The sequence below is a fragment of the Fukomys damarensis genome, unplaced genomic scaffold, assembly GCF_012274545.1.
Source record: "Fukomys damarensis isolate Sample0158 unplaced genomic scaffold, DMR_v1.0_HiC HiC_scaffold_30, whole genome shotgun sequence".
Taxonomy (NCBI): Eukaryota; Metazoa; Chordata; class Mammalia; order Rodentia; family Bathyergidae; genus Fukomys; species Fukomys damarensis.
This window is the reverse complement of record NW_022900942.1, coordinates 23,524,234-23,536,909: the sequence shown is the minus strand read 5'-3', so window position 1 is coordinate 23,536,909 and position 12,676 is coordinate 23,524,234.

Sequence of the window (12,676 nt, the reverse complement as noted above, 5' to 3'; positions counted from 1 at the left end):
ATTCATTAAAATGTTCTCTGTTTAGAAATAGTAATCTACATAAATTACCTGTTTTGGTTTACTTTTACTAAAAAGGGATTGTTGTAATGATACTAATACATTTTGGAAATGATTCAAAGAAAAGTGTTTAAATTCAGCTTAGCCTAAACTGTAGTAGAGTACATTTATGTTTGTTATCAGATGAACTCATACATATTCCTCCACTATCCATGGGGACTAGTTTTGAAATCCACTACTACCAAAATCCACCAATGCTCCAGGCCTTTGTATGAAATAGAATAGTGTTTGCATATAACCTAAACACATCCTTCATATATTTCTCTTTTTTTTTCCTTAGGTCATCCCCAGATTACTTACAATCCCTAAAACAATGTGAATGCTATGCAGATGGCAGTTACACTTATGTTGGTTAGGGACTACTACCCAGAAAACAAAGTCTGTAGATCTTTGGTACAGAATGCAGTTTTTTTCTGGACTCTTTTCATCCATAGATGATTGAATCCATGGGTATGAAATCAATGAATACAGAGGGCTGGCTGTAATGTATTTCTGTAATTTTTATTTAATGAATACATGTATTTGAATGCTAATAGTTTTTAAAGGGCAACAGGAAAGCCATATAATATATCCCAAATGAGTTTCTCTGAGTCTTAATATCATTAAGATTTTTATTTGTTTATTAGTTTTTACAGACAAGTCAGACATTAATTACTAATTATGAGCCTCTTCTTCCAAAACACAATAAAATACCCATTCTTGGTAAATAAAAGTAAAACTTGTGGTTTAACTTTGTTCAGCTTAAATAGTACTAAGTTTGCAAAGCAATGAGAAGCTAATTTGAAATGCCTCTATTTCCAAAACAATCCAGAGATGAAATTTTTTTCAGAAATCCAGAAGTGGCCCTCATTACCAATTCAGCTGAGTTCTTTCAAGTACAGTGTTTGAATACCTATTGCAATACATAGGAGTTCTGGACTTTCATTTGTTTCCATCAGTCATCCCTTTTGAAAAATTGTTCTGCTGAACATCAAGTTGACTTTTAACCTGAATGAAATTGTAAGTTAAATCAAGCTTACCACTGAAGTATGTTGACTATAATTTTAATGAGAATCTCAAGTCAAGGTGCTTTCAAAATTCTTTTTCTATCTATAGAAGAAAAAAATTAACTGAGATGATCCCTCTGATAAAGTTTTAGGATATGAAACCTATATGATTGTCTTTACATGACTCTGTTTTTCAAGGCAACCCATTTGGGGCAACTATTTGAACTTTGAAGACGTAACTTACCCTAGATGTCATCTTTAAATGAAATTCTTCATATTGGCAAAATAATTACATTTCAAACAACCTAGAGATCTTCTGTATGCATTTTGTTTTAACAAATCAGCACTCTAATTACAGTCTCACGCTGGCATTGTTCATTTTTGCTCTTCAGAATCAACTACAGTAAACTTTTGATTAACCAACCTTCTTTATGCTTTACTTCATTTTCATGTTTAAGAAAAATCTTAAATGAAATTTTTATTCTCTTTGAGACCACACCAATCATAAAGTGCCTAACAATGTAAACGATATAATATAAAAATATAATTTATTGTATAATGGTATTGTATAAATAATTTATTGTATAAATATCTTCATTCTTTTGGAGGGAGGATATTTTTCAGTAAAGCTGAAAATGTTACAAGTAATCTTTATAAATATAAATTGCTGCGTAATGTAAATCTATTATTTCCTCTTGCCATTGTAGATGGAGCTTTCTTTTTTTCCTCATGCCATCATAGGGCCTTTATCTTCTTTTTTCGTTTTTAGATAGGGTCTCACTATGTAGTTTTAGCAGCCATGAACTCACTATCACTAAGCCCAGCATGGCCTTAAACTAATGGCAGTCCCCCTGCCTCAGCCTCCGAGTGCCGGGATCACAGGTATGTGCCACCACACACAACATTTGTCATTCTCTGTCATTAATAGACCTTATGGTGAATACTTTCACTGTCATTAATAATCTGTCATTAAATAATAGTCCTTACAGTGAATACTTTAATAAATCATTTTCTAATGTAATTTTTTATATGAATTTCATAAACATGTTCACCTTTCAGACAAATTCTAAGCCCCAAAGAACATGAGAACAATGTTCTCTACTCCCAAGACTTTTATGAAAATTATATAATAGTAACTAGCTCCCTTTCAATTTGTAGACACCTTCCTTTAATCTTGTAAGACTCATACAGATACAGGAAGAAAATATCTTGAAACTAATTGGCTCATTTTGTCATTTAAAAGAAAGGACCTCTTTGATTAATCATTGACCAATAATGAAAAAAGTCAGAATCCAACTTTCTTGCCAAAGCCATAAAAGTCTTCAGATCTTAGGAGATAAATGCTACGTATCAAATTGGGGGACTATTTTATTTCCTCATACTTAGCGCACTGTAATACAATTACTCTCAAGAAATCAGTAACAGAAGACTTAAAATGGAAAATGTCTTGATTTTTCAGAAGTTAAAAGCCAATAGATTTTGCAAAATATAGATTATCATTTAGTTTCAATCTAAATAATGCCCACTAGAGTAACCCCCTGCAATTTCTTCATATCACCCTGGTTTTTGGAATTACCCTTATCAATACTCACTTTTTTGTTTGTATTGTCTGTTTTTCCACTACACTAAGCTTCAAGAGAGAAAATGTTTTGTATTCTTTCTAACTAGTGTCTCTTCAGTATTTCAAGAATGCCTAGTATATGGTAGGTAATCAACAAACATGGAATATAAAAGTAATGAGTTCCTGAACTTGGATACCAATTCCATAAAAAATTGCCAATTACATTGAAAGGATGGTTAAGAATAAGTAGTCGCCCAAAGCAGTATGAGTTAGCCAAGACTACATGCCAAACAGCCAGCGGTGGTGGCTCAGGTCTATAATCTCAGTATGGTACTCCAGGAGGCAGAGGCAGAAGGATTGCAAAATGGAACTCTGCACAATTTAGTAAGACCCTGTATCAAAGTTTTAAAAGAGGCAGGAATGTAGGTCAGTGCAAAGGCCCTGGGTTCAATCCCCAACCCCAGTACAAAACAAAACAAACAAATGTTAGAATATGTTGATTGGGAACAGTGTAGAATTGTGTGTCTTCTCTTTCTCATCCTTATTTACATCTAAAGTAGAAAACAAGGGCTGAAGAAAAGTGGAGCTGCACCATGTATATATGGATAAAATTAACATAATTTGTGTTATTGTCCGACGGGAAATAGCCCTTAAATAAACCACCAGGCTTACCAAGTGATTTGTGAATGTGGAGATGCCACCCTCTTCTATAGACTGTGAAGTCATCATTGTGCCTATGTTATGTTAGGCACAGGGAGACCAGCTGGCACAGAATCTACCTTGGAGCTTAAAGCCAGACAAGGAAAACAGGTTGAGAAAGAATTGCTGAGCAGGACTTACTTCAGTCAGAGTGCTTACTGTTTACTTTGGCTTCTTTGAGGTGACTTTTTACCTGGAACTAGGAAGAATAGGCTTTAACCAGATGAAAACAGGAAGAGGAAAAAGTATGTTCATAGGCCCTCAGGTGAGAAACAGTACTTTGTTCAAGAAACTTGGCAGGAAGCCAGTGGGAACTAATGTGTTAGAGTGAGATAGCATGAGAAGAGATGGATCACAAGGGGCCTATATGCTATGGTTAGAAGTTAGGGAGTCTGAATAGTTAGGACCTCGGTTTCTGGCAGGAATAACAATAATGAATAAGGAAGTAAAGAACAAGCATGGGAAGTTAAACTATAATTTTGTTTCACATTTATTAAACTCAGTCTACCTGATAGTTGGCTGTATGTGATAGCTTTCTATCACAGACAAAATTCGTGAGAAAAGCAGTTTAAAGGAGGAAGGATTTGTTTTGGCTCACAGTTTCAGGAGTTCCAGACAATTGCCAGCCCTCTGGCTTCATCACTTTAGTCCTGTGGCAAGGCAGAAACATGGCAGAAGGGTGTTCAGAGAAAAAGCTATATTTTGTGGCAGCCATGAAGCAGAAAAGGAAAAGAACCAGAGAAAAGGGGAACGGAGACAAAACATAGTCCCCACAGTCACAACTCTCTTTAACCACTCCCTTCAAGTAGGCTCCACTTCCAAAGTTTCTGTTACTTCCTAGTAATGCCATCCAATCAGGTCTCATCAATGGGTTAATCCACTGATGATGTTAGAGCATTTGATTCAATAACCTAAACACTCCATCTCTGAATACACAGACTTTTAGCATATGTTTTATATCTCAGCCATAACGCTGGAAACATCATGAGAGAAGTTAGCTAACTCAGTCTGAATCACAAGAAAGCTTGTAATTAAAGACATATGAGTCACTGGAATTTGAAAAAGCCATGAGACTAGATGGCCTTGGGAGACAATAACAATGAAGGGAATCCATATCTACTCTGGGACACTCATATTTGGAAATAACAGTGGAATAAAAAGTAACTGCTAAAGGAATTGAGGAGTGGACCATAAGGCAGGAAGGAAAACAGGAGAGTGTGGTATCGTGGAAGCAAAGAAAAAAGTGTTCCAAGAAGAGATGATTCGCGGTGCCAGTGGCTGCTATCTATCAGAATTAGGATGGATCTGAAACACTACAAGATTAATGCCATTGATGACTTCAGTAGTTTCAGTAGACTGGTAGAAATAGAAGCCTAATTGGAGATAAGGAGAAAGATTACTGAGGGATGACATCTTTCAAGAATTTTTGCCATGAAGGGAGCAGAAGGATTGGTGTCAAGGGAGGATTTTGCTTAGTTTTGTTTTGTAATGAGAGAAATTAAATCATGTTCATATATTGGTGAGAATAAGCCAATAAAGTGAGAGAAGGCTAAGATGTAGCAGTGGAATGAAATCCTTGAGAAGACAAGAGGTGAGATTCAGAACACTAGATGGGGGACTAGCTGCTCTGTGTGATAGGAGAGCAAGCACAGACTAGATAGACGAGGTAATTGGAAGGCTGAGTGGTAGGAAGATTAAGTGATTTCCATTTAATTCCTATTTTCTCAATGAAATATGAAGCAAAGACATTAGCTCAGCTTATAGGATGTATCAGGCTTGATAACGAAGTTGAGAATGGTTATCTTCATGACACAATGAATTATGGAGGAAACCGTAGGATTGCCAACCAGTTTTGAGAGCCCACTTGAAAATAATTATAAGTCTAGTAAGGGCAGTTCACACAACTGTTCTTTTCTTTTCTTTTTTCTACCAATGATCAGCTGTTTCTGAAACAAATATAGAGAGGAAAGCATAACCAGGGCCGTTTCTCCATGTGCATAAAAGGGGAGAAAGAACAAAGGGCTTTTAAAAGTGCTTTCAAAGGAATAACTTGTCTTTGGTCAATAGTCCAGTGGATTACAGGAACTAAATTAGGTAAAGGAAAATGAGATAGGGCGAATACTGAAGGAAATCTGAGGAGAGGGTCTCGAAGTAAGATAACAATAATATGAATATTCAAGTGAGTTAACTAATCAGTTATTTCCTTTGGAAGAAATGAAATGCAATATGGTACCTTTCACATAGTTTGTGTTATAGAAGAGACCTGTCAGAGAAGAGATCCTGTAGATAGAGGTAAGATATCTGAAGACAGACCATGGGTTTCCACAGGCCCAGTTGGTGGGGATGTTACATTAAGGAATGTTCAGAGTGGTTCAGGAATAGGAGCTCAGGTTTAAATAAGAAAGGAAAAAGAAAAGCTATGAACTTCTGATAAGAGAGGTAAGCAGGTTTCTGACGATGGGACTAGACCTGATAGTCTGAGAATCTGGGTAATTCCTTAAAACTAGAACTAAAGGGTCTGATGGGCCTTCCTACTAGATATCTGAGGTCCCTGTTTTGTTTCTGTTTTTCTTTTCTTTAAAATAAATGACAAGATCCTCTTTAATCTTTGTGTCCTAAAATATCTAAGTTTGTTATAAACTAGGGTCTTTTTTATGCACTCTGAAACTTGTCTTTATTCCTTGAAGCTATGTGTCCAATTAATAAGGTATTTGACTAAAAAGTGAATACTGTACATACAATGGGAGGGGAGTAGCATTCTTTTTCACAATATCTCTTTTTTGCATATTTGCTACTTCTTTCAGCTGTTCTTTTTTCTGAAAGAGTTCCTGAACTTTTAACTTCCTGTTCCATATACTGTAGAACTTTTTTCCCTTTGACATTTATGTTTATTCCAAGATTTCTCTTTGTGTTCTCTAATGCTATTTCATAGCATTATGCTCTTATTTCAAGGATGCAAAACCTGCTTTAATTTCCTTGAAAACACTAATTAGGATTATTTTTATTCTTTAGCTTATTACATTATCTCTATCTCCTTCAGCGGTATTTTTTTCATTCAGTTTCTGTTTCATATTGGATATAACTTAAAACATCTAGTAACCTTTGATTATTCATCTATATTTTAAGAGTAAAGTAATAAGCTAATTGAGATCTTTGTGTTTTTTTATTTTGGGGAAAAATACTCCACAGGTCTCAAATTTTTGCCGGTCTAAGAAGCAGAGGCACCAATTGTCTGAGTTTCAGACCATCTCTCCAAGGATCCTTCTACAGCAGACAGCCTTAGAAGACGTAGTATATATCTTAGTTGCTTTTCTCACTGTTGAAACAAAATACCCTGACACCCAAAATTAAAAAAGGAAAGGTTCATATAGCTCTCAGTCTGTAGAGGTTTCAACCCATAATCAGCTGGCTCCACAGCAAGGTGGCACATGGCAGAGGGGCAACAGTTCATTGCATGTAGAAGACAGCAAAAGCAATAAGGAAACTTAACAGCATTTTTCTGCCTCTTTTATCTTATCCAGCCTTCTGGATACTGATTTAGCAATCACACATCCCTAATCCCAGCATCACACACTCTAGATTCAGCCACCTGTGAAAAATCCACACCTATGACCACACGAGGCTTTGGAGGGATATCTAGACACAAGCCATAACAGTATATTTATCCAGAATAAAGAAAACATTTATTTTCTATCCCATATAATAATGTCTTCATCCGCAGTAAAGGTCAAATAGGTAGGCTTCCTATTACTTAGAGTTTAGTTTCTCTAAATTCAGATTTCCTCCCCCTGTATGTCACATTCAAGCATCGTGTGCCCCATTTGTATCACCTTTGTGAGGACTGGAGTTCCAGGAGCTGAAGACAATATTAATAATCTAGTTACTACAATTGCAGTGTGTAAAAACTGTCCTTTTCCTCTCACCAACAACCTTGTTTTCTGTTAGCATCTATGAAGTGGAATCCTACTTCTTAGCTTGCAAGTAGGGTAAAATCTTAGACTTTCATAGTATCTGTTATTGGACAGAGCTTACGAAGCCCAAAAGATATTTCTCCCATGAGTCTTCATGAAATGTAGTCATACCTTCTTTTATATACCCCTCATCAAGTGGTCATTTCTTATAGTGACCTTCATTATAAATACAGAATGCCACAGCTGAATTTAAGAAAGAAAATCCATAGGGAACAAGACAATACAGTCCAAGTGCACCACTCTCTGATCACTTGATTCATGACTAAAATTGAGATATATACCTCCAGAGAGTCATAGTCAAATAAGTTTTGAAAATGCTGCATTTTATGTATTAGCCTTTCTTTTCTAAGATACAAATCAATATATTAAAGAACCTCAGAACTTCTCAGTACAGATATGGATTTAACTTTGTCTAACATGACCTTTCTTTTTTTTTTAATATGACCTTTCTTAAACATATTTTACCAAAGAATCACTTTTTTTGGTGGGGGGTACCGGGGATTGAACTCAGGTCATTGAGCTTGCAAGGCAGGCCACCGAACTGCTGAGCTATATCCCCAGCCAAGAATCACTTTTTAAATAAATGCTTCTTATGTTAATAGCCCAACAAGGAAGTTTTGTGTGAATACCTTCTGGGAGACATTGATCAGATAGACTTCAAAATCTTTAAACAAATTTTCATGAACATTATTTTCTATAAATACTTCAAAGGAATTGAATGATAAGATATATTCTTTGACAAGAAATCACAAATACATTTGTTTCGTATGTATTAAAATTTAAAGGTATTTTTGTTTTCTAATGAGTAGGCATTTTCTTATGAACTTTTAGGAACCTAGTCATGATTTTCAGCCTAATCTAAAAGGAATTAGACCAGCTGCATAGAGATTGTGGTGGCTGGGTTGGAGTTTCAACTTGATTGGCTTTGGGATCCACTAAGGGATTAGTGGGACACCTGTCTAGGTGTGTCTGGGTGGATCATGGAGGCATAGCCTTGAGGATTATGGCTGGTCTCTTGCCCCTTCTCCTCTTTGCCTGCTCTGCTTTCCACCTACCATGAACTGAGTAGCTTGCTACAGCACACTTCCTCCATGACATCTCTGCCTTGGAGTCAGCCACATGGACTGAATCCATACACAAATTAAACCTCTCCTCTTTTAAGTCGTGGGCATTGGGTATTGTATCGTAGAGACAAGAAAGTGAGCTAATTCTGAGATGTACTTACAGAGACCTTAGGGTACAACATCCACAATTCATTGAGTGTATTATGTGGGACACTTGACATATTCATGCATTATCTCTAATTCTTATACCAGCCCTTCAAGGCAGATATCATTATTTTGTGATGAATATACTAATGTCAAGTAGCATGCCTTAGGGTGAGAGAGATTCCTTCCAAAGAGAAATAGGGGGTGGTGCAAAACCAACACTTTAATGGTGCTCCCCAATCTTTGCGTGAAAAACTAAGCCCAAAACAATGAGTTAGAGGTACATTTGCACCAGAAACAAGTCAGTGTTTGATCCGCCATACAGGCAGATGAGATCTTAAGCCTCGAAATTCTACGGAGGCTACAAAAGTACTGAGGGAAGGGGGGCTGTTTCTGTAAATGACTAGATGGATGGTAAATATTCTGCTGTTTTTTGTTTTGTTTGTTTGTTTGTGTGTTTGTACCAGAGATCGAACTCAAGACCTTTCACTTGCAAAGCAGGCATGTTGCCACTGAGCTAGATCCCTGGCCCTATTCTGAGCTTCTTGCTTGAATAAGCATTTCACAGAATAGGATATCCAAATAGTTCAGAAATTATTAGTCATTAGGAAAGTAATAATAATATAGTAGATGTAAAGGCACATCATTAAAATAATACATAATTTTCAATGATACATCACCAAATGAAATGACACTAAGATAATGACAAATGCCTCTTAAAAGAGCCAAAATTTAAAAGGCTGATAATATCAAGTGTGGACAAGGATGTAGTGCAGGTAGAACTCTTCCTACACTTCTGGCAGCAGCAAATTTGTACAGCCACTGGGAAAACTGACAGTAACTACTAAAACTGAGCATCCGCTTCCCTACAACCTAGCATTTTCATCCCTACAGAAATGCAAACATGTAGTCACCAAAAGACATCCATGAATGTTCATTGCACAAAGATTCCTAAGAGCCCCAAACTGACATCAAACTTAATAGCTTTCTTTTTTTTTACCTTAATAACTTTCAATAGTAAAATAATGAAAAAAGTGCTATATAAAAAAACGCAACAATGTACAGTAATAACAATGAATCTCACAAACCTAATAATGAACAAAACTCAAATATAAAATAATACATACCACAGCATAGACTGCATTTATGTAAAATTCAAAAGCAGACAAAACTAATCAATAATATAAGGAATTAACCTAAAATGCTGAGCAATTACTAAAGTAAACATACAGGCTTTCAGGAAGCTGGTAATATTCTACTTTATGATTTGAGGGCTGGCAACATGTTTGTTTTTATTTTGTAATAATTCATCAAGCTGTATACTTTATATATGTTATACTGCAATAGAAAATAATACAGTCCATCCCCCAAAGATGCATTCATCAGGAAAAGAAAAACTTGTATAACTATTTTAATACTAAATTTATTGAGACATCATGAGATTAATACAAGTTACTTTTGGCCTCTACAGTTACAAGAGGTGCTCACAGCAGTGGCCATTGTCTTCCAGAAATCTGTTAGTATGACAAACTGCTGAAGTGTATATACATTTTTTTTTGGTGGACTCTATTATGAAGCAATAGTCATTTTATCTGAATCTAGATAGATGCACCAGTCATCTATTGAGGCTGGTCTAAACCTGACCAATTTGAAAGTAATCTTTGCTATGAGCATATAGAAAAACACTTGTGTTCATGTATAAAGGGCATACAGCTGCTTCTCCAAATGTGGTATAAATCATAAATAGAACTAAGAAGTAAGGGAAATAGAGTTGCAAATTATGTCCCCATTTCCACTGAAAATGATTTATGGGAATGGAATAGTCAGACAGTTTGTGATAACTACTAGTTTTATTCATTCAGTTGAGAATTAATTTATTTTGAACATCAGATCTGTAGAACTACAAAACTGTCTTACCAAAGTGTGCAAGGTTGGAGCCCATGTTTATAATTCAAGTTTTCCTTTTAAGTTCAGGTGCGCCTTGATTTAGCTCTGAGTCAATACTGATTTATCAATGGTTTACTTCATTTTCAAAGTGTTTAATGGGACATATGAGAAAAGCAAAGCATCATGGAGTAGATAGTAAGGTCTATCACTGTAAGGACTATCTGTGAAGTCTTATATTTATTTAATAACTTTAAGTCTGTGCCCAGTAACTATTTTTATATCACTGAGTGATAAAAATCACATAGATGGAGTACTTCTTATTCTTCCTGTTATTTATTTCATTTACAAGATGGTGCCTATGTTTTCTTACCCTTAAATGAAGTCCTGTTACAATGTAATATAATACTTGCGAGCCATCCACTTAGAAACAAAAATAATAACCACATTCTTATTTTATCTTTTTAATTCTGAAAACTAGAGTTTATGCAGAAGTGAGGATACATGGGGATTTCCAGGGTGAGGTGCACACTGTCCTACAATCCTCCTCTTCAGTTTAAACCTGCGATTCCTGTATATGTGTACAGTGCATTGTTTCTTCCCAGCACAAACAAGAAAATTCACTGTCAGCTCATTAATGCTTAAAAATTGGATACATTTAACTTTGATAAATAGTAAAGTATTGATTGTTTAAAATATTTATACATTTATTACCCATATTGAAAATTTAATTGTGCATGTGTTTATAAATGTGTTTTTGTAGTCACACATTAAATAGCATTTAAAGTAGTTTTTATAAATGAGTAACCATCTGAACTATAATTGTGTGCATTTTTCAGCTAATACAGCAAACTAGTACTAAAGATAACTTGTTTCCCATAATAATGGTATATATATATATATATACATATATAAAATCATATGAAATATGATATATATGAAGGATGACATCCTCAAGCTCATTTCAAGGATTTTGTTATTAACCAATGATATTCTACATTAATATTTATAAAATGTTTGAATTATTTGTGAGGATATTCTGTAGAATCTAATTATAACCTCATTTCTAAAAATTAAAGAATGTTTGGTAGATTTAATGTGCTAACATTGGTATTCTATTTTTCAAAAGTGCTTCCCAGACCAGCACACTCACCTCTGGGGCTTTCCAAGCAGAAGTTTTAAGTCCCCTAATCTTTTTTTGAAAATGGAGGGTGGTAATGTTGGAAATGTGCCAGGAGTAGGTCTTGGTATTTCTCATCAAGTGCCACAGTGAAAGTACCTGGTCCCACAAGTCAATTCCTTTTAGTGAAATCATATCTCATCCAGCTTTCCCAACCACTCATTTTTCCAGAAAGCCTGTCTCCAATTTAAGATCATACAGGCCAGATAACTAATATTATTTAATTTCTCATTGTGATCATTTCTATACTTTCTTAGAGTTTTAACATCTAGTTACCACGTTTTCACAATTGTCCATTAAAAATGCAAATGTACTTACTTTTCCCTCAGTGTAAATACAGTTGGTATCTGACTTAATAATGGTTAGACTTATGGCTTTTCAACTTTACAGTGGTGCAAAAGTGATAGCATACTTGTTCATTTGAATTTTGAACTTTGATCTTTGCTCAGGTTAGCCATGTACAATATGATCTTCTCTCAAAGTGGGGGGAGCAGCAGCACTGAGCCCTACCTCCCTGTCAGCCACCAGATCTCCAAGGGAAACAACCAACAATCTACAGTGGACTAAATAGCTAATCTAATACATTCAGGAGGTTAGGTGTATTAAATACATTTTTTGACGTAATATTTTCAGCTTATGATGATGGGCTTCTCTTGATGGAATCACATTAGAAATCAAGGGGCTTCTGTAATTTAAAAACCCAAAACATACAATTATTTCTCTTTTCTCTTCTGCAACTCAGCTGGTACTAAAAATTTGGTGCTTCGTGAGGCAGGACCAGTGATTCACACTCCACAGAGTCAGGCCTCTAGGACTTGAATGCCAACTATACTATACATTGACATATGACCCTAGGCAAGTTATTAATCTCTCTGTACCTCTGTCTTCCTCATATGTAGTGAGAGTAATGACAATATTTTTCACAAGGCTGTTGTGATGATTAAATATTATTCTTGAGTGTAAGCATTAATGTTTGCTATTATTTTGTCCAAAAACTTCCTATGCTTATATAAATAAAATCACATTTATGGTTGTTGTTTACAAACATGGAATGATATTGCTCTATAACTTGCTACTTGTACTTAATAGACTGTATATTTTTCAGTACTTGCTTTGGCAGCAAGTATACT